This window comes from Antedon mediterranea, chromosome 4 (genome assembly GCF_964355755.1).
Source record: "Antedon mediterranea chromosome 4, ecAntMedi1.1, whole genome shotgun sequence".
NCBI lineage: Eukaryota > Metazoa > Echinodermata > Crinoidea > Comatulida > Antedonidae > Antedon > Antedon mediterranea.
In genome coordinates this window covers 16,527,505-16,548,305 of record NC_092673.1, presented here as the reverse complement: position 1 = coordinate 16,548,305, position 20,801 = coordinate 16,527,505, and the positions used below count along the sequence as shown (strand labels likewise).

The 20,801-nt window shown below is 32.2% G+C and overlaps 1 protein-coding gene across 1 annotated transcript in view; it reads right to left on the bottom strand.

The window, feature by feature from the left end:
• Positions 1-6,468: 6,468 nt before the first annotated feature.
• The window catches only part of LOC140047600 (uncharacterized), a 264,382-nt gene continuing 250,049 nt past the window's right edge, over positions 6,469-20,801 (bottom strand). Inside the window, exon 21 of the mRNA XM_072092637.1 lies at positions 6,469-6,980. The gene's annotated coding sequence lies outside the window, so the exon portion shown is untranslated. The remainder of the gene's footprint in view (positions 6,981-20,801) is intronic.

Here is a 20,801-nt window from a genome sequence, read left to right as displayed (position 1 = left end):
AAATACTAAAATAAGATGAAAGTGTCTGTTTGATACGGTAATTAATTACGCGAATTTCTGCTAATAACTCGACTGACGGCCAGCAATAGTGCTGCTGCACATTAGGTGCGCGTCCCATGTTGCTTTATTGAAAACACAAACAATGTATTACAATGGAATAACACTTAAATGTATAACACACCCTAATACTAATAATAAAAACCAAGATTCGATAGTACAGTATGTAAATGAGATATAAATATTCGGCAATACCGTACGTAAATTATTATTGCAATAATGTATAAAGATTCGATAGTATGTAAACAAGATATAAATATTCGGCAATACCATACGTAAATTATTATGCAATACTGTATAAAGATTCAATAGTATGTAAACGAGATATAAAGATTCGGCAATACCGTACGTAAATTATTAATGCAATACTGTATAAAGATTCGATAGTATGTCAAATGAGATATCAAGATTCGGCAATACCGTACGTAAATTATTAATGCAATACTGTATAAAGATTCAATAGTACATATGTCAAATGAGATATCAAGATTCGGCAATACCGTACGTAAATTATTAATGCAATACTGTATAAAGATTCGATAGTATGTAAAAATGAGATATAAGGATTCGGCAATACCGTACGTAAATTATTATTGCAATACTGTATAAAGATTCGATAGTATGTAAACAAGATATAAATATTCGGCAATACCGTACGTAAATTATTAATGCAATACTGTATAAAGATTTGATAGTATGTAAACGAGATATAAAGATTTGGCAATACCGTATACGTAAATTATTAATGCAATACTGTATAAAGATTCGATAGTGTATAAACGAGATATAAATATTTGGCAATACCGTACGTAAATTATTATTGCAATAATGTATAAAGATTCGATAGTATGTAAACAAGATATAAATATTCGGCAATACCGTACGTAAATTATTAATGCAATACTGTATAAAGATTTGATAGTATGTAAACGAGATATAAAGATTCGGCAATACCGTACGTAAATTATTAATGCAATACTGTATAAAATTCGATAGTATGTAAATGAGATATAAATATTCGGCAATACCGTACGTAAATTATTATTGCAATACTGTATAAAATTTGATAGTTAAATGTAAATGAGATATAAATATTCGGCAATACCGTACGTAAATTATTGCAATACTGTATAAAATTCGATAGTTAAATGTAAATGAGATATAAATATTCGGCAATACCGTACGTAAATTATTATTGCAATACTGTGTATAAAATTTGATAGTATGTAAATGAGATATAAAGATTCGGCAATACCGTATACGTAAATTATTATTGCAATACTGTATAAGGATTCAATAGTATGTAAACGAGATATAAAGGTTCGGCAAAATATATTTCGATATATGTATTAGTTTAATAGTAATACAAATAAAATATACATTGATTTATCGGCAGGCAAACTTAATTTTTATAGAAATATAAAGATTTGATAGTACATGAGTTGGCTTATATTTATTTAGCTGTAACTCAACTCGCCATAGGCCATGGCGTTGACAACGACAATCAAAGATTAAAGCGCACATGGCGTTCCATACAAATGACGATATTAAACTGGCGGCCGCTTTGGTTGGCGGCCGCTTCGACCATACTCCGCCTATTTTAGGCCCACTATAATATAGTATATAGAATAGGCCTAGCTATAAGGGCTAAATTAGTAAAAGCCTTTGATAGCTAGAGGTAGGGCCTGCCCTAGCTAGTTAGAACTAGCCTAGCTAGGCCTATCTAGGCCGATATAATATAGTACTAAGTTTGTAGACCTAGGATACAGTAATGATAATGAAACAAAAACTTACTTCTTGTGTTTGACATTCTTCGGCATCCCATGCATGTTGTTGAGTGGTTTGTTGGGTGAATAAACTTTTATATTTTATAGAGGGCGCAATCACCATTTTTGTCTACGACTTAACATCGCTGTGTAATGTATAATATCGAAGAATTTTATTACTCTCTGGATTGGTGGAATGGATATTTTGTATAATATACAATGAATAGCAAACCACGTACATTTTGATACAGTATAATGATATCCTCGATGTTAAAATCTCCCCCTTCCAAACAACCACACAATCCTTACAAACAAAAAAAAAGCTTTTCATTCATTAGTATTTATTTAAAAATATATGAATATAAACATTAAAACACAGCAGCATAAATACTTAATTGAGTTTTAATTTACAAAATTGAATTAAAAGTGAAAAATATCAAAATATAAAACATTTCATTTTTAACAAATAGATATTAGAAAATTCATTCATATAAAAGATATAATTCAGTTCTGTACAAAAACATTTATTTATTCAAATCATATTTAAACATCGTTCTGTACTTCCGTTTACCTCCGGTCTAATTTGCATAATATGCACATGTTAGTTATTTATAATTAATGTAAATATGTTCAAAATTACAAAAACAAAACAGAAAAACACACATATGTGTTTGTCATGTTTTGTTTTGTAATTTTGCCAACTTAGAAAAGAAAGAACAAAATTTTAATGTGAATTGACTTATTATATTTATTATAGGCCTATTAAGTACAGTAGGCCACACTTTAACCAAAATTCAGTATGAAGGATGACAACATTGATATCGCAAAATATGAATTAAAAAGGGTGACAGTTAATTCACAGACTGACTAATTGCACATCATTAATATAATTATCAATTTGGTCATTTTTTGAAAATCCCTGTACTATAAATACAGTGATTCCTACAACTTTTGGATTTATCCACAACAAATTGTGTTGTTAAAATCCCTGTACTAACTACTATAAATACAGGGATTCCTACAGCTTTTGGATTTATCCACAACAAATTGTGTTGTTAAAATCCCTGTATTAAAAATACAGGGATTCCAACAGCTTTTAGATTTATCCACCACAAATTGTGTTGTTAAAATCACTGTACTATAAATACAGGGATTTCTACAGCTTTTGGATTTATCCACAACAAATTGTGTTGTTAAAATCCCTGTACTATAAATACAGGGATTCCTACAGCTTTTGGATTTATCCACAACAAATTGTGTTGTTAAAATCCCTGTACTATAAATACAGTGATTCCTACAGCTTTTAGATTTATCCACAACCAATTGTGTGGTTAAAATCCCTGTACTATAAATACAGGGATTCCTACAGCTTTTGGATTTATCCACAACAAATTGTGTTGTTAAAATCCCTGTACAATAAATACAGGGATTCCTACAGCTTTTAGATTTATCCACAACAAATTGTGTTGTTAAAATCCCTGTACTATAAACACAGTGATTCCTACAGCTTTTAGATTTATCCACAACAAATTGTGTTGTTAAAATCCCTGTACTATAAATACAGGGATTCCTACAGCTTTTGGATTTATCCACAAAAAATTGTGTTGTTAAAATCCCTGTATTAAAAATACAGGGATTCCAACAGCTTTTAGATTTATCCACAACAAATTGTGTTGTTAAAATCCCTGTACTATAATAAATACAGGGATTCCTACAGCTTTTGGATTTATCCACAACAAATTGTGTTGTTAAAATCCCTGTACTATAAATACAGGGATTCTTACAGCTTTTGGATTTATCCACAACAAATTGTGTTGTTAAAATCCCTGTACTATAAATACAGTGATTCCTACAGCTTTTGGATTTATCCACAACAAATTGTGTTGTTAAAATCCCTGTACTATAAATACAGGGATTCCTACAGCTTTTAGATTTATCCACAACAAATTGTGTTGTTAAAATCCCTGTACTATAAATACAGGGATTTCTACAGCTTTTGGATTTATCCACAACAAATTGTGTTGTTAAAATCCCTGTACTATAAATACAGTGATTCCTACAGCTTTTAGATTTATCCACAACAAATTGTGTTGTTAAAATCCCTGTACTATAAATACAGGGATTCCTACAGCTTTTAGATTTATCCACAACAAATTGTGTTGTTAAAATCCCTTTACTATAAATACAGGGATTCCTACAGCTTTTAGATTTATCCACAACAAATTGTGTTGTTAAAATCCCTGTACTATAAATACAGTGATTCCTACAGCTTTTGGATTTATCCACAACAAATTGTGTTGTTAAAATCCCTGTACTATAAATACAGGGATTCCTACAGCTTTTAGATTTATTCACAACAAATTGTGTTGTGAAAATCCCTGTACTATAAATACAGTGATTCCTACAGCTTTTGGATTTATCCACAACAAATTGTGTTGTGAAAATCCCTGTATTATAAATACAGGGATTCCTACAGCTTTTAGATTTATTCACAACAAATTGTGTTGTGAAAATCCCTGTACTATAAATACAGTGATTCCTACAGCTTTTAGATTTATCCACAACAAATTGTGTTGTTAAAATCCCTGTACTATAAATACAGTGATTCCTACAGCTTTTAGATTTATCCACAACAAATTGTGTGGTTAAAATCCCTGTACTATAAATACAGGGATTCCTACAGCTTTTTTATTTATCCACAACAAATTGCGTTGTTAAAATCCCTGTACTATAAATACAGGGATTCCTACAGCTTTTAGATTTATCCACAACAAATTGTGTTGTTAAAATCCCTGTACTATAAACACAGTGATTCCTACAGCTTTTAGATTTATCCACAACAAATTGTGTTGTTAAAATCCCTGTACTATAAATACAGGGATTCCTACAGCTTTTGGATTTATCCACAACAAATTGTGTTGTTAAAATCCCTGTACTATAAATACAGGGATTCCTACAGCTTTTGGATTTATCCACAACAAATTGTGTTGTTAAAATCTCTGTACTATAAATACAGGGATTCCTACAGCTTTTAGATTTATTCACAACAAATTGTGTTGTTAAAATCCCTGTACTATAAATACAGTGATTCCTACAGCTTTTAGATTTATCCACAACAAATTGTGTTGTTAAAATCCCTGTACTAATTACTATAAACACAGTGATTCCTACAGCTTTTAGATTTATCCACAACAAATTGTGTTGTTAAAATCCCTGTACTATAAATACAGTGATTCCTACAGCTTTTAGATATTATTCACAACAAATTGTGTTGTTAAAATCCCCTGTACTATAAATACAGTGATTCCTACAGCTTTTGGATATTATTCACAACAAATTGTGTTGTTAAAATCCCTGTACTATAAATACAGTGATTCCTACAGCTTTTGGATATTATTCACAACAAATTGTGTTGTTAAAATCCCTGTACTATAAATACAGGGATTGATTCCTACAGCTTTTAGATTTATCCCCAACAAATTGTGTTGTTGGGTGGAAAATATTATTGTCTTGGTTACAAAACATTTAGATTGTCATGAGTCTAATTATTACATGATTTCTTGATTTAAAATACAATTTAGCATCATTAATCATAACTACTGTAGTTATTAATACAAACAAATAACAACATTATTATCATCAGTATCATTATATCACCATCAAACACATATTTGCTGCCCTCATACCCTGTCCCCTTATTAATTTGAATTTTCTTTATTTATCGAATTATTATTTTACTTTAACATGTTTATAGCTACAATATGCACTTTGAAAAAACAATAAGACTGTAAGGACATCTCTAATTGACCATCTAACTACTTATCAATATTATAAAAAAAAAAAGTTTTTCCCATATCCTACCAATCAGAATGTGTATGTTAATTATGTAACTGATGTAGGTAATGTAATGTAATAAGAGAATTGGTTTTCAATATAACCACTACGACATGTCAAGCTTAATAAATCTAAATATTAAACAAGAGATAATATTTACATACATAATTCTGGCCTTGCATTACTCACTTAATTTCATTTAATGATTTCTTTTTATTTGATCCTTTAATAACTTATAAAGTTTTGACATTTTGATGGCAATATTTAATTTACCTCCGCCAAGGAGGTATATGTAATCAATCTGTCTGTCTGTCTGTTTGTTTTTTGTTTGTTTGTTAGCAGGATTACTCAAAAATTAATTACAAGATCTTTACCAAAATGAATATACGGATAGATATGTGGTCAAGGACCATTCCATTAAATTTTGGGACCATTTGGGACCATGGTCCCAATTCTGGACCACTTTTTTAGTATACTATTCAGACCTGCTAGTGTTAAAAGATAGGACAGAATTTTCCAAAAGCCGGCGAGCAGTCTTAAAGTAACAAATAAACTAAAATTGCATTTTCTCGAGAACTACTTTTCCAAAAAACTTCATTTTTGTACAAGAGGCAAGAGTTATAACTTGTGATTTGTAAATTTAAAACATAATTCGATTTAATGTGCACGTTTTTTAATGCGAGTAGTTTAAAAAACCTATTTCTTTTCAAATTCACTCGTTTGATTTTCGTGAGGCTGTTCTATTGTTAGTCAACTGAAGCTATTGTTAATTGAAAGGCTTGTTGCATAACCATTACACCAAACTCGCATACACATGCTTGTAGTGAAATTAGCCTAAATCACAAACAGCATTAAGACACACACAAATATATATATATATTTCTTTTTTACCGGAGAAATCTTATGTAGGAGAATTTCACAGTAGGCGGAGGTATGCACTCTCGGAGTATCTTTCTAGTTAACTCCCTTTAGTCATTCATTACATTGTGGCAAAACTCCCATTATATTTTCACATATTTTTCATTTCACATCTATCTTTCATATTCTACATACGGGCTGTTAACAGTATCTTCCTTGTGATCATTAATTGTTCTCAAAGGGAAACTACTTGATAGCGTACATTCTTTCCCTCTTTTGTTGTGTATGTTGACCAAGTACGAGACTTGGTGAATTTCTTATGCACATACCAGATACAGCCACCAACAGTTACCAACAATCCAATACCATTGCCAATTCTTGCTGCTAAGCCGTCATATATAATAATTAAGATGACAAAGGTCGCGAATAGAATAAACCAAATTACAGTAACTATCCACCAGTGAGCTGTAATCAAAATGAAAATGTTTCATAAATCCTCATCTTTTTAGAAATATTCTTGAGAGCTTTCTATATTTTTTTTTATTAAATTTCTGTAATTTACATAATTTAATCTACAAAAAAAAGCATTTTATAGGAAAACAAAGGATTTCTTACATTTTGAATCTACAGAAGTCTTTTAATATAAAGACAGTGCATGACTTTAGAAACAAATTCAATTTTTTAAACTGTTATATACACAAGTTAAATACTATACCTTATAACAACTTGCAACCACATTTGCTACGTTTCTTTTGCTTTCGACTAGAATTAAAAAAGTACAATTAAATAATTAAAATTCTAAATCAAGTATTAACATTAAAATTGTTGTTTCTTTCAATCTGATTGCTTTCAAATGACCGTAGTTGAACTTTTAACGATGATGCATCGAATAACAGACAGGCTTTAGTTGATTATCGCCTGTACTGACTTTGTGGAGAGCCACAAGACGCTTTTGGTAATCCTGCTGGCCTTTGTGCGGAGGTGGAGAGTACAGATACAGATAAACTTTATTTCATTCTTCACAGGAAATTTACATGGTAACAGTTCAAGGTGATGATATTGGAAACTTAACTAACAAAGTAAATACATAAAACAGATTATCTCTGAAAATGTTATTTATAATATCTTATCATAGTAGGGATAAATTATTTCTACAATTGTTCGTACGTGTCGGCGATGACCGGAGTAATCTCTTTTTTATTTTGTTTTTTTGTAATTGTATTGTTATGATAAATTTTATGTGGCAAAATAAATGAAATGAAAAAAGGCCCATTTATTAACAAAAAATATATTTTAATTTGATCAAATAAAACAGTACATATGTGGAAAATACTTACCTGCCATGATGCGTACCTGAAATAACAACAAAGCAAGCTCATTAAGTAATAGATATGGTGAGAAATAATTAAACAATTAAACACCCTAACCCCAAAGTATAAACACAGTTAAACCTAAAACATTTAATATTATGTTAAAATGTGGATCAAAGCCTTGATTAAATAAAAAATATATAGTTTGAATGTGTACAGTACAGTATACAGTGTTATATAACACCTAAATAATTCCTGTCATTTGATTGGACTATTGTGGGTCACATGGTGTGTAATAGTATGCACTATTTAGGTTAACAAAGTATGAACACAGTAACTTTATTTATTTATTTGTTTCAGGCTTGCTCAACACAAGTCCTCCTTCAATGTTACTTTGTCATATTATTTATCTCCTTTTATTTTGTTACTATGTTATTGAAAGTAAATAAATGTTTAAATGTTAAACATAAACCATTTTAATTTTATGTTAAAATGTGTACCAAAGCCTTGATTAAATAAAAAATATATAGTTTGAATGGCATGTACAGTATACAGTATTATTTTGTTGTTTTAATCAAAAGGCATGGATATTTCAATTCATTAAAAATGTTATTATCTAGCAGGGAAACTCTGCTGGCCTTTGTACATACAAATAATACTATATAATGATATCAAATTTACAATGAATGATACAACATTTATCTATATAAAAAACAACTACTATACTAATCTCAAATTGCCGATTAATACACTAATACACATAAGGTCACAATGACATTTAACAATAATTTTCATCAGGTCATTAAAAAAAAAGATAAATAAAACAAGTATCTATACGTTGTGAGGTAAATTCCCGATTGATCGTAATCAAAACGGTACTGGGTATGGTCTACTAGATTTTCTGCTCCCAACCAGTACATCCATTCATAGAAGCCTTGATGAAGCAAGCCTACCTGGTGGTAACCATAGGACGGTTCCGAGATAACGACTATACTTCAGCTTTAGTCGATAGAAGATTGAAATATTGTTAGAGATAGAGTATACGATGCTTGATTATGTGTAGATGTATGATTTGTTCTATTATACAAATGATGTTCCGCATATAGGAGATGAAGATAGTAGTTTTTTGGGTGTAATGATTTTGTATATTAAATAATTATCCTACACTGCATATTATGCGATAAATAATATTTTATTAATTTTTAAAATATTTATTGTTATGATTATAATATTAATAAAAATATATTTGTTAGTATAAATTAAAAAAATAAAAAATTTTAAAAAATAAAATAAATTATAGATATAAAGAAGAAAAGCAAAGAGATTATGGAGCGGCTATTCCTGAATATACAATAATAAGTATCGTAAGTTTAATTTATAAATTTTAGGCGATCTTGTCAAAGGTCAAGCGCCTATAGCCTGCCTAGTCTGGGTTCCAGACGGAGTTTTGTCTTAATATTAGTAAAAAGATAAATATTTTGGCACATATGGCGTTTCATACGTATACTACTTGATTTTGGATACTCCGTCTGGGGAAACACGCACAAGTCACGTGGTTTGACACCAAGAATTCTTGGTGCATACGAGTATCCGGTTGACTAGTTTCAGCTGCATGCGATTGGCTACTCACTCGTACACCGTTTTAATATTCATATTTCAGAATTTCAAAGACTCAACAACTAAGATGATGCGCATGCGCTATGTTACGTATGTACTTGGGTGTACATTGATGAAAGTTTCTGAAGGCTAGAAATTATTGTATATGCCTATAGTAGTCTGGTAAACATTTGATGGGATTTTTCCCAAGAAAATGAAAACTCGTCTTGATATGATAGGATAGCTTCTCCGCAAATCAAACATTGAATGGATCATTTATTGCGCGGAGATAATTTTGATTTAATTCCCACCCAGACCCTATCCTGTTCTGTTCTGTGTGCGGTGGTGTTTGTAGCCCTGTTGTGTGCCGGTGGTGGTATGTAGACCTACTTTATTGGCGTTTTATTTGGCAGGTCATTACGTGCGAGTTGAGTAGGACCTACGAAGGAGGCCTAGGCTAAGAGGACTAAACAATTAATAAACAAAACAACTTGGCATTACGATTTTATATTTCAACAGTCTCGATCGTACATTCAGCACTGTACGTACTCGATCTTTTTCATTTTGAAACGAAATGATCATTGGTTGATTCGAAATCCATATTTACATACCGCCCGCCCCATATAGCCAAATACGGTATGATAACCTACGTCATTCTTATCGGACGTTTGCGGTCTGCAAATCGACTTCTATACGTGTTTCACAAGTCTGTATTTTCAGACAAAAATCGCGGTCGAAATAAAAACAAATAAATAAATAAAAAGATAATACAGACTTGGGGCAAGTCTAATAGCCTGCCACGTTTCGATATTCAATATTCTTCTATATGTTCATACTTTATCTGTTATACGATATAAACAACATTACACGCGTACATCGTAACGCAAGCATTTCATTCTATACGCATACGCACTTTATCGAACATAATTTTAAAACAAACCAAATCATACATACAACGATAAGACATCAACCGATTCAGTTCAAAACCAGTTATTAAGGTAAACTTTTGAAATTTAAATTAATTTATGTTTCTATCCACTCTACCATATTCATATAAAGATATTGTGGAACCACGTCAGGTCAAGTTCAATATTGAATATCGAAACGTGGCAGGCTATAGGCGCTTGACCTTTGACAAGATCGCCTAAAATTTATAAATTAAACTTACGATACTTATTATTGTATATTCAGGAATAGCCGCTCCATAATCTCTTTGCTTTTCTTCTTTATATCTATAATTTATTTTATTTTTTTTTTATTTATTTTTTTTTTTAATTTATACTAACAAATATATTTTTATTAATATTATAATCATAACAATAAATATTTTAAAAATATATAAAATATTATTTATCGCATAATATGCAGTGTAGGATAATTATTTAATATACAAAATCATTACACCCAACCACGCCTACTATCTTCATCTCCTATATGCGGAACATCATTTGGATAATAGAACAAATCATACATCTACACATATTCAAGCATCGTATACTCTATCTCTAACAATATTTCAATCTTCTATCGACTAAAGCTGAAGTATAGTCGTTATCTCGGAACCGTCCTATGGTTACCACCAGGTAGGCTTGCTCATCAAGGCTTCTATGAATGGATGTACTGGTTGGGAGCAGAAAATCTAGTAGACCATACCCAGTACCGTTTTGATTACGATCAATCGGGAATTTACCTCACAACGTCACATGTTATTAACAGAAAAAAGGTTACAGATGGATCATACCTGGTTTCTTGATGAGCGATTCATTTTCATCTTCCCCATCTGTAGAAAAAAGTTTTTGGAATGTTGTAAAATCATTAAATTACATTTATTATTAGTACAACTAGCTACAAGATGTTATTTTAAGTATGCTAAACGATAACTACTGACTATTAAAAATTAATATAAACTGTTAAATAACAGTGAAATATTTAATAAATAAAAGTTTTTGGAAAGTTCAAATATCTAAGCTGATATTGTGTGAACCACAGAGTGGAACGAATGTTTAAGCAACAAACAGGATTAATGTATAATGTCTACCTAAAAAAGAAATGAACGGAATAGATTTGGAGAAAGTCAAAGAAAAACTTAAACTCAAGTTATTTTAAGGTTGCCTAATAAATACAGATTTTAACTGCATAAACAACTACATTCACTTAACATTGAAAGTTAATAAAGCCTTGTTCTAATGCCTTGATATTCACCTGAAGACACAACTGCACCTGACGGCACAACTGCATCAGAAGACACACCTGCACCAGAAGATGCACCTGCACCAGAAGACACACCTGCACCAGAAGATGCGCCTGCATCAGAAGACACACCTGCACCAGAAGACACACCTGCACCAGAAGATGCGCTTGCACCAGAAGACACACCTGCACCAGAAGATGCACCTGCATCAGAAGACACACCTGCACCAGAAGAAACACCTGCACCAGAAGACACACCTGCACCAGAAGACATACCTGCACCAGAAGATGCGCCTGCATCAGAAGACACACCTGCACCAGAAGATGCGTCTGCACCAGAAGACACACCTGCACCAGACGACACACCTGCACCAGAAGATGCGTCTGCACCAGAAGACACACCTGCACCAGAAGACACACCTGCACCAGAAGATGCACCTGCACCAGACGACACACCTGCACCAGAAGATCCAGATGTGCCAGTACCAAAAGACATGCCTGTACCAGAAGACATATATACTTATTTAGAATACATATAATTATGTAGAATATGACTACTGGATGACTTCTGGATTTTTCAATCCACCTAGGATGGATGATGATTAAAAGAAGTGTTTCAGTAAGCTAATTGTCATTGAAACAAACTCTTAATTAGGAAATGTAAATAAACTGGTGTCCGGCTGTATAAATTAGCATGGAGGTGGTGATGGGTACGCTCTCAACCTGTGGCTTTCTTATACAACTTAATGATCCTCTTGCAATAGTAAAGGTCTGAATCAGCCTTAGAGTCGGTACTTTGACCCTCAAATGGTATGCTGAGCCTTACAGGAATTATGAGTCATTCGCAATTTTAAAATGCAGATTATTATTATGTTCCAAAGGTTTGGGTCATTCTGATTTATAGGGATAATATCATGGAATACACACATACTTTTCGGTTCAGCTCATTTTCCATTGGACTCATTGAGCATATTATTGTTATTTTACTATTTAACTTGTCATTCAATTCAGCTGAATTGCCATTTAACCGAATGTTGGTTGATATCCTTAATCAACTATAATAGCAGACAGACAGGGACATCATAATAATTTGAATCCTAAAATGTTTAATTTGTTACAGTACTCTTACTTGATTGAAGTGTACTACAGTATGTACTATATGTTTTAACAAATGAACCATGATTTAAACAACAAATACAAACAAAAGCCAACCAACCATCAAAGAAAATCTTCCTGGCCCATGTCATTCCATTTCTTTCTAAAACATCAAGAAATTTGATCATGCAATCCTCATCAATGATCCCTTTATGTTCAAAGTCCATAATCATACTCCAGCTGTCTTGATATTTCTTTACCATATTGTTAAATAACCCGTCAAGTTTTGATACTTCATCCTTCGTAAGTTCTACTCCCAGTTGATAAACCTTCTGTCTGTAAGGTGTTAACATTGATACTACATGATCCTTAATATCTTCTGGAGGTTGATTCTCAAGCTTTGATTTAAAGCCAAATTGCTTGGTTACTGTTATTGTGTCATATAGAAGAGTAAGATTTGATGGACTCAAACTTCCTGAAGCTCTTAAATCCTGTAGCAGATCCCAAACACTTCTAGCTCTTTCCACCTCAACGTTAGATTTTGAAAGAAGGTCTTTGTATAAAACTTTCAATATTTTGAGATATCCAAGCATATCAAACCATGCTGCTGTATCAGTTAACAGTTGCCGGAAATTATTCTCTGAAATTTCTGTAAGGCAAAAATGATATATTAATTTTTTCATCGAAGTTTTTAAAATTATTATTTTTTTCTCTGAAAATGAAATTAATATTTATTTTGATAGATAGAGTTACAGCAACATATATTTGTTAAAGTATAGACACATAACAAATAAACATATACATTTCTCAAATTTACACATTTTTATCAATTTTAGACTAATGAAGTCACACCTGCTAGCCTTGAGCTAATGATTAAAATGTGATGTAAGAAATTAGAAGTACGCATATTGACATCGTAAATCTATATCATTACAAGAAGAATAAGATGTAACAAGTTCTAAAAAAATCTTTAAAAAACAGATATTATTAAAGATATATTGTCTCACAAAAACAATGTTTAAACATTTTTTTTTTGTGCCATAGTATCACATATTTTAATAATGTATATATTAATAATAATCTTAAATAATAATAATAATAATGACGTGCTCAATTTTATGAACGAATAATATTGTATTTTGTGTTTTATAATATATAGTTATTTTTCTATGCTGTTTGTAATTGTGCCTCTTTTACTTTTAATTATATATGTATATTGATTGTAAACAAACGTTATCAGCCAATGGCTGCTGTTTTGTATGTGTTAAACCTAAATAAATAAAAAAAAATATATATATTTATTCACTTTGACCAAAAATCGAAAACAAAATTATTTTACTTGAATAAATAATTATGTTCGCTTGTTTTTTTTTTTCTATGGAAGTGAAAAAAATGTATTGAAACTGTAAAATGGACTAATAAATTATTCATGTTTTTATACATCTTTAACAAATATCAAACAAAATAGTTAAAATAGAAAATAGAGAATGTTTAAGAAAGGCAGACCATTGACCATTTATAACAGTTGTTTTTGTTTATCATTTCTTATTTAGCTGCTAACATTATTCTAAACTAATGGCTGGTGATGTTTTGGGAAATTTTTTAGTCTCTAGATCACCTTGACCTTTGAACCACTGTTGGCACACATAATTAATGTCTACTTTACCTTGGTTTGATTCTTCCTTCTTTGAAGGTTTTGTTTCATCTTGAAAAGAAAAAGAAATAGACAATCAAAATTTAGGAAAAATTGTAAAAAATGTTATAAAAAATATTTACAATATACAATAAACTATAATATACAAATAATTCTCATAGAATCCATTTCAAAATAAATGACCTCAAATACTATAATAAGTAAAAGGCATTTGTGTCGATGTGCCAAGAGCAGCTGAGTAGCTTGTTTTTATATCAGCAATAACATTTACAATAGATACAGTAAATACATGAAGTAATTGGTAAATATCTTGAAATCACTGGAGTTAGCTCCATGGTGCTAGTTAAGGTGGGGTATGCAGCAATAACATTTACAATAGATACAGTAAAAACATGAAGTAATTGGTAAATATCTTGAAATCACTGGAGTTAGCTCCATGGTGCTAGTTAAGGTGGGGTATGCAGCAATAACATTTACAATAGATACAGTAAAAACATGAAGTAATTGGTAAATATCTTGAAATCACTGGAGTTAGCTCCATGGTGCTAGTTAAGGTGGGGTATGCAGCTGTCTTTAATAACGCCACTGCCTAGGCTACGCAAGGCGTACGTCAGGCAGTGGTGGCGCCAGCGGGGGGGTTACGGGGCTGTAGCCCCCCTCGTCGGGGAGCCTAATTTACGATTAACCCTCTGTACCGTGGGGTACCTGAAATAGACGTTTCACTGTAGGCTCGCCTACATTACTAAACAAAAAACATGCTATTTTCGTTTAGCCAACATCTTATAGCTAAGTTATTACATTTCCAATGTCCTGTATGTCATAAACTGCTCATCGTACATTGAAATTCCAGATTCACATCTGGGAAATAAACTGATTTCCCCGACGGAAAATGGTCTACGCTTGCGGACGCATTCCCCTCCAAATAAAAGGTAAAAAGGGTTACTTTTTTAGGCCTCTAAGGCCTGAATTTTTTAAAAGTATAAGTGTAATTTTTGAAGACCTACAGCTCTAGTTTTCAAAATTAGCTCAACCGTCCCAAATTATAGAGCTTGTCAAGGATACATTTCGTTTGATATTCCGATGTACAATATACAGTTAGTGCATTGTCTGGGAACCTAGAGCTATATTTTTTCAATTTTTTTTTATTTCCATGGTATGGCTGGTTCTGGAGACGTACCGGTATATATTTTGTTTTATGTTTCGAAGTGTAATAAGTTAAATTTCCGGGACCTAGCAACTCTATTTTTCAAAATGTTCTTAGCTCCCCCCCCCAACCAGAGTGTTGACAAAGTGCGAGGCAGCGAGGCACGCGAGGCAAGCGAGGCATGCGCGGCATGCCAAATATTTATCCCTTATATTTATCATTTCCAAAAGTGCGAGGCATGCGAGGCATATAGTTTACAATTTCAAAAAGGTGCGAGGCATATCTTAACGTGCTATTATGATATATTATAGGCGTAATAATCAATCGATACAAGCGTATCTAAAAAGATTCGTGTATACACTCATCATGTTGTTTATTTTTATGTAACGATTGTTTTTTCATTCAAGTCATATCGTGTCAAATTTTACTTTTACAAAAGTGCCCAAACTACGGTTAAAAAATCTGAACGACAGTCTTCAACTTTCGATAAACAATAATTGTTATAGCGACACACTCATCAAATGACTGCAATGTTTGTTGGCATTTCGAGCGTGTTCACTCACATGTCTCTCGAACATAGCAGAGTGAAAATAATATTTTGTCACACCCCTGCGCCTAGATCCGGTAGACCCGAGAGATGGACAATCCCTCTTTACTATTTAGCAGGTAGCGGAATGATTCAGCCCTCAGCTCAGAGGATTGTGGTGCATTCCCCTCCTATAGCACGTGGTTTCAGCAGCAACGCACAGACTTCTCTCTGAGCGGCGTGCCAAAGACATTTTTGACATTCCATTCTCTAGGAACAACACGTGTACCTCTCTCGCAAATAAGGTGAACAGCGATTGCCAGGACAAGTTTAATAACTGGCGGTGAATAAAAGGTAACTGATATGCCGATCCAATAACATGCCGCAAAGAAAAAAATTGCGACAGAATTCTGGAGCGCGTGTGAAAAAAAACTTACGTCCGACAATTGTAATACTAGGCCTAAAATTAAACTTTAGCTAATATTCTTAGCCCTAACCTAGATAAGAGGCCTATGTAGAAAATAATTTAATCAATTTTGATAAAATAATAATTGGTGTAATATTTAATAATGATACACTATTCCTGTTTTAGTAAGCTAGGTATATTACGAACGATTTTTATTTATTGTTGTCCATGTACGTACTAATAAACCTGGCGCTAGTTTCCTTCGCTTGTATTTTTACTCCAAATTTGATAACTGACTTTATCGTGTGAATACCACACCTTAGAAGTATACCTCATGAGTACTTTAATGAAAGAATCACATAAAAAGTAACAAATAAATCCTTAAATTAATGATTTTACAGGCGTGTTTCTCGCACACTGTTCGCGAATTTCACTTATTCAATGTTCAATATTTTTGTTTCTATGGAGCGCCAAAAGAGCAACGATAATAGAGGACTAAAACTCAGTGGAATGCGTCAATTTCTCATGCATTTATTGGTGAAAAACACGTTTTATTTCAATATATTTGTTAATTTGTCAATAAAAATGTTGTAATATGTTACTGCTGATACTGTTCTGTTTTCAAAGAATAATAATCGATCCTAAATCAACATCACTACCTAGTCTAGACCTAGGACATCCTACTAAGGATATTATGATGAATTTTTCTATTTTATTCTTTAAAAGGTTAACGAAACCGTGTACATTATCAACAGTAACATTTTTCCTTACTGACAGTGACAAAATCTATTGAAATTGTACTTGATTTTCACCAAATAATGCGTTAAATATAAATGGATTCCACAGAGTTTTTAGCCCTCTAATTAATTTTGCTCTTTTGGCGTTCCATAGAAACCAAAATATTGAACATTGAGTGTGCGAAATGCGAGAAAAACAACGTCTGTAAAATCACCAATTTAATGGATTTATTGTTACTTTTATGTGATTTTTCTTCATTAAAGTAGGCCTACTAATTCTAAGCTGTGGTATTCAGGATAAAGCATTGGTTAAATTACAAGGCAGGTGCAAAAGGAAACTAGCCTAGCGGGCCTAGGCCTAGGCTACTTCAATTTCGGTGATTTCCTGCCTTGCAATTTTGAGAAATGATAAAATGATGCCTCGCATTTTTTGATGATGGTAAAACGATGCCTCGCATAAATTTCTGACTTGCCTCGCATGCCTTCCCTGCCTCGCGTGCCTCGCTGCCTCGCACTTTGTTACTACCCCCCCCCCCCCCCCAACCATGGTGGGCTGGACCTATAATTTCGTTTCATATTTCAATGTTTTGCAGGGACCTAGCAGCTCTATTTTTGACAATTTTCTTAGCTCCACCCAACCATCCATGGCGGTCTGGTTCTGTAGACTTATAGTTTCGTTTCATTTATCAATATGGACCTATATAAGTGAAATTTCCAGGTACCTAGCAGGTCTATTTTTCAAAATGTTCTTACAGATCAGCCTATGGGTGTTGAGTCTCGCGCCTTTACAATTTTCGCACCTTCATACAGCAACCTGCCTACGTCTCTGCGATTATAACGATACCTCTTGGCCCGTGGGTTGGTTTTACGTTCGCATATATTTTCTATGATAGGCATATTGAACTTTAAAAACTTCATTTTTAAATTTGAAAGAATGGATTTACACAGTCATCGCATCGGATCTCGTGCAATGTGTTTTTCACACAGTATTTTATTTATGTACCATAAAAAATGGAAAAAAGTTGGCTACCCTAAATCTGATTAAAACGGCCTCAAATTACACTATAATGCGTTGCTTCTGGGGGCTTCGCCCCCCCCCCCCCCCCCCCGTCGGGGTATTTAGCTCCCGGAAAGATCCTGGCACCACCGCTGACGTCACGCCGTACGTGTGGACAGGCCCTAATTGTATTATTATTTATTGCTACTGCTGAATCTCTTCCTAACCTTATGTCACTATTATTATTGTTACCTCCTAATAGCCGCTTGTAACGTGTAACATCCATCGTAAAAAAAACGCCAGTTTTGGAGCATGTCAACTTCTCATGCTGGAAATCTTCAAGATTTTGAATGTGCTTCTTTTCTGATGTATTACTACATTCACAAAGTATGCATCTCTCATATTGAATCCCTCTTCTACCACCATCTTTAGTAGGTTCAAATGACTTCTGGATTGTTAACAAAACCTAAAGATATTAATTAAATGTTGATTAAGAACTGCAATTGACCAATATAACCCAATGTAGCAACCTTTGAATCAGCAACACACATTTTTAAAATGTTGTGTTTATTAACTCTTTCAATATAACAACAGTTGGGTCTACAAGAGGGAAAAGTACAACAATAAATAAAATAAACATCTTAGGTGAATTATCACTATCAAAATTGTACATACAAAATCTTTAACAAAGATAAAATAAAATATTCATTCAATTTTGCTGTGCTATTGATCTGCATCTATTGCAATGAAAAGCCAATGCAACTAGTTTTAACAACTGTACCTTAAGTTGCTCACACTTTAAATTGATATTATATTAAGATTATATCATTGTAATTTTTTTTAATATAGAAGTTTCCATAAATCAATTGTTATTATTGAATATTGTTAATTTATTTAATATTATAATTATTAATAACTGAAATTACACATCAAGTTTAATTCTATAATTGGTAGATTTTCATTTTAGCTATAGACTGTTTTTTATTATTGAAAAAATCAAAATACAATGACGAAACCTCTAAAAGCACTCCACAAAAATGATTTTGAATATTAAAGTTATTAACTTTATTAACCAAATATCAACACAAATATCTATAACAAAAGCATATAGTTGTCTAAACTGATGAAATAACATACCTCTTTACATGCTTCAGAAGAGGGTTCCTCATTACTTGTTTTATTAAGAGCATTTGTTCTTTTAATAGTCACCTGAAAAAAAAAAAAAAATTTATGTTTTGATATCTGAATTTGAGTTTATACTTAGACTAAATTATGACATAATCACAAGAAAATATATGATACAGTAGACCTACCTTTAACAAGAAATTTCTTTCATCTTCCGTAGTCACAAATTTGACAAGAGATAAGGTCACATGATGATATTGGTCAAAGTAAAGTTCAGCATGATTATATGACAGTATTGGGTCAACACCGTTCTTTTGAAATTTGTTGAGGAAATCAATAATCATATATGGAAACAATACATCTGGAAGATATCCCTTAAAGTCGTAATAGATACTGATAGCTGGAAATTCATCAGGCACTGGTTTCACTTCACTTGATGTCTTGAAAGCAAGGCGTAGTGGCACAAAAAAAGATCGCTTCACAACTGATTCCTGAAATTTGATTTGTAAAATGCTATTTAGATTAATTTTAAAAAGAAAACTAAAGATTATTTCCTGTATATTAGAAACATCTTTTTTTTTAAATTTCACCAATTAGGTATCATATAAAAAATCTTTTTTTCACATATGCTTGCATGCAAAATATAACATGTTAGAAATGATAACTGAACAAAACCTACTGTAGATGTACTTGCCATATTTTGGCTGCTGGTTGTCTTCCTTTCACAAATGAAACCCAATTGGATCATCAGTGCTACAAGAAACTCAAAATTCTTTCCGTCGTCAATTTTACGCTTTTTCCATAATTTTCGCAACAACCTTTCTTCCAGTATGCCTTTGTCAAGCTTATCAAAAGATTCATTAAACATACCGAACTAAAAAAAAATTGATATTTTGTGTTGTTATTACAGAGTGGCAGGAGGGAATCAAGAGGGAGGCAGGAAGGATGTTGGAAATAGTCAACAAATATAGTAAACTTTTATAATATGAATAAATAAATAATATGAATGTTATGTGTATAATGCAGTTGTGAAATTACAGTAGTTTGTTGCTGTGCTTTTCACTTTTTCAATTATAATACAATGAAAGTAAGATAATTAAAACTTTAGTCAATTGCAAATGATGTCTTCCAGCATACTTATATATAGAACAGCAAGAAATTTAGCACAGAACAGGAGTAATTATGTTACTGCAACACGTTTTTCAAATGCAAGACATTACATGAGTCTACTTACATGTTTTTTTGGGGGAACCACAGTTACAAATGTCGTAACAATTTCAACCAGTCTCATTGGATCTAACACTGCTTTATTGCTTAGTAATTCGTTGTCAGGCATGTAAACAATTTCACCATGATCGTGCAAGTTTATAAGCAGGACTGATTTGGGTTTTTTGTCAACAATACCATTATTACTTGCCAGGGTTTTGAGCTTTAAAAATTAGTGTTAATCAGATTTTTTTTAATGAAATCCTATTCAGTTTTTGTAATATGTATGTATGTATTTAT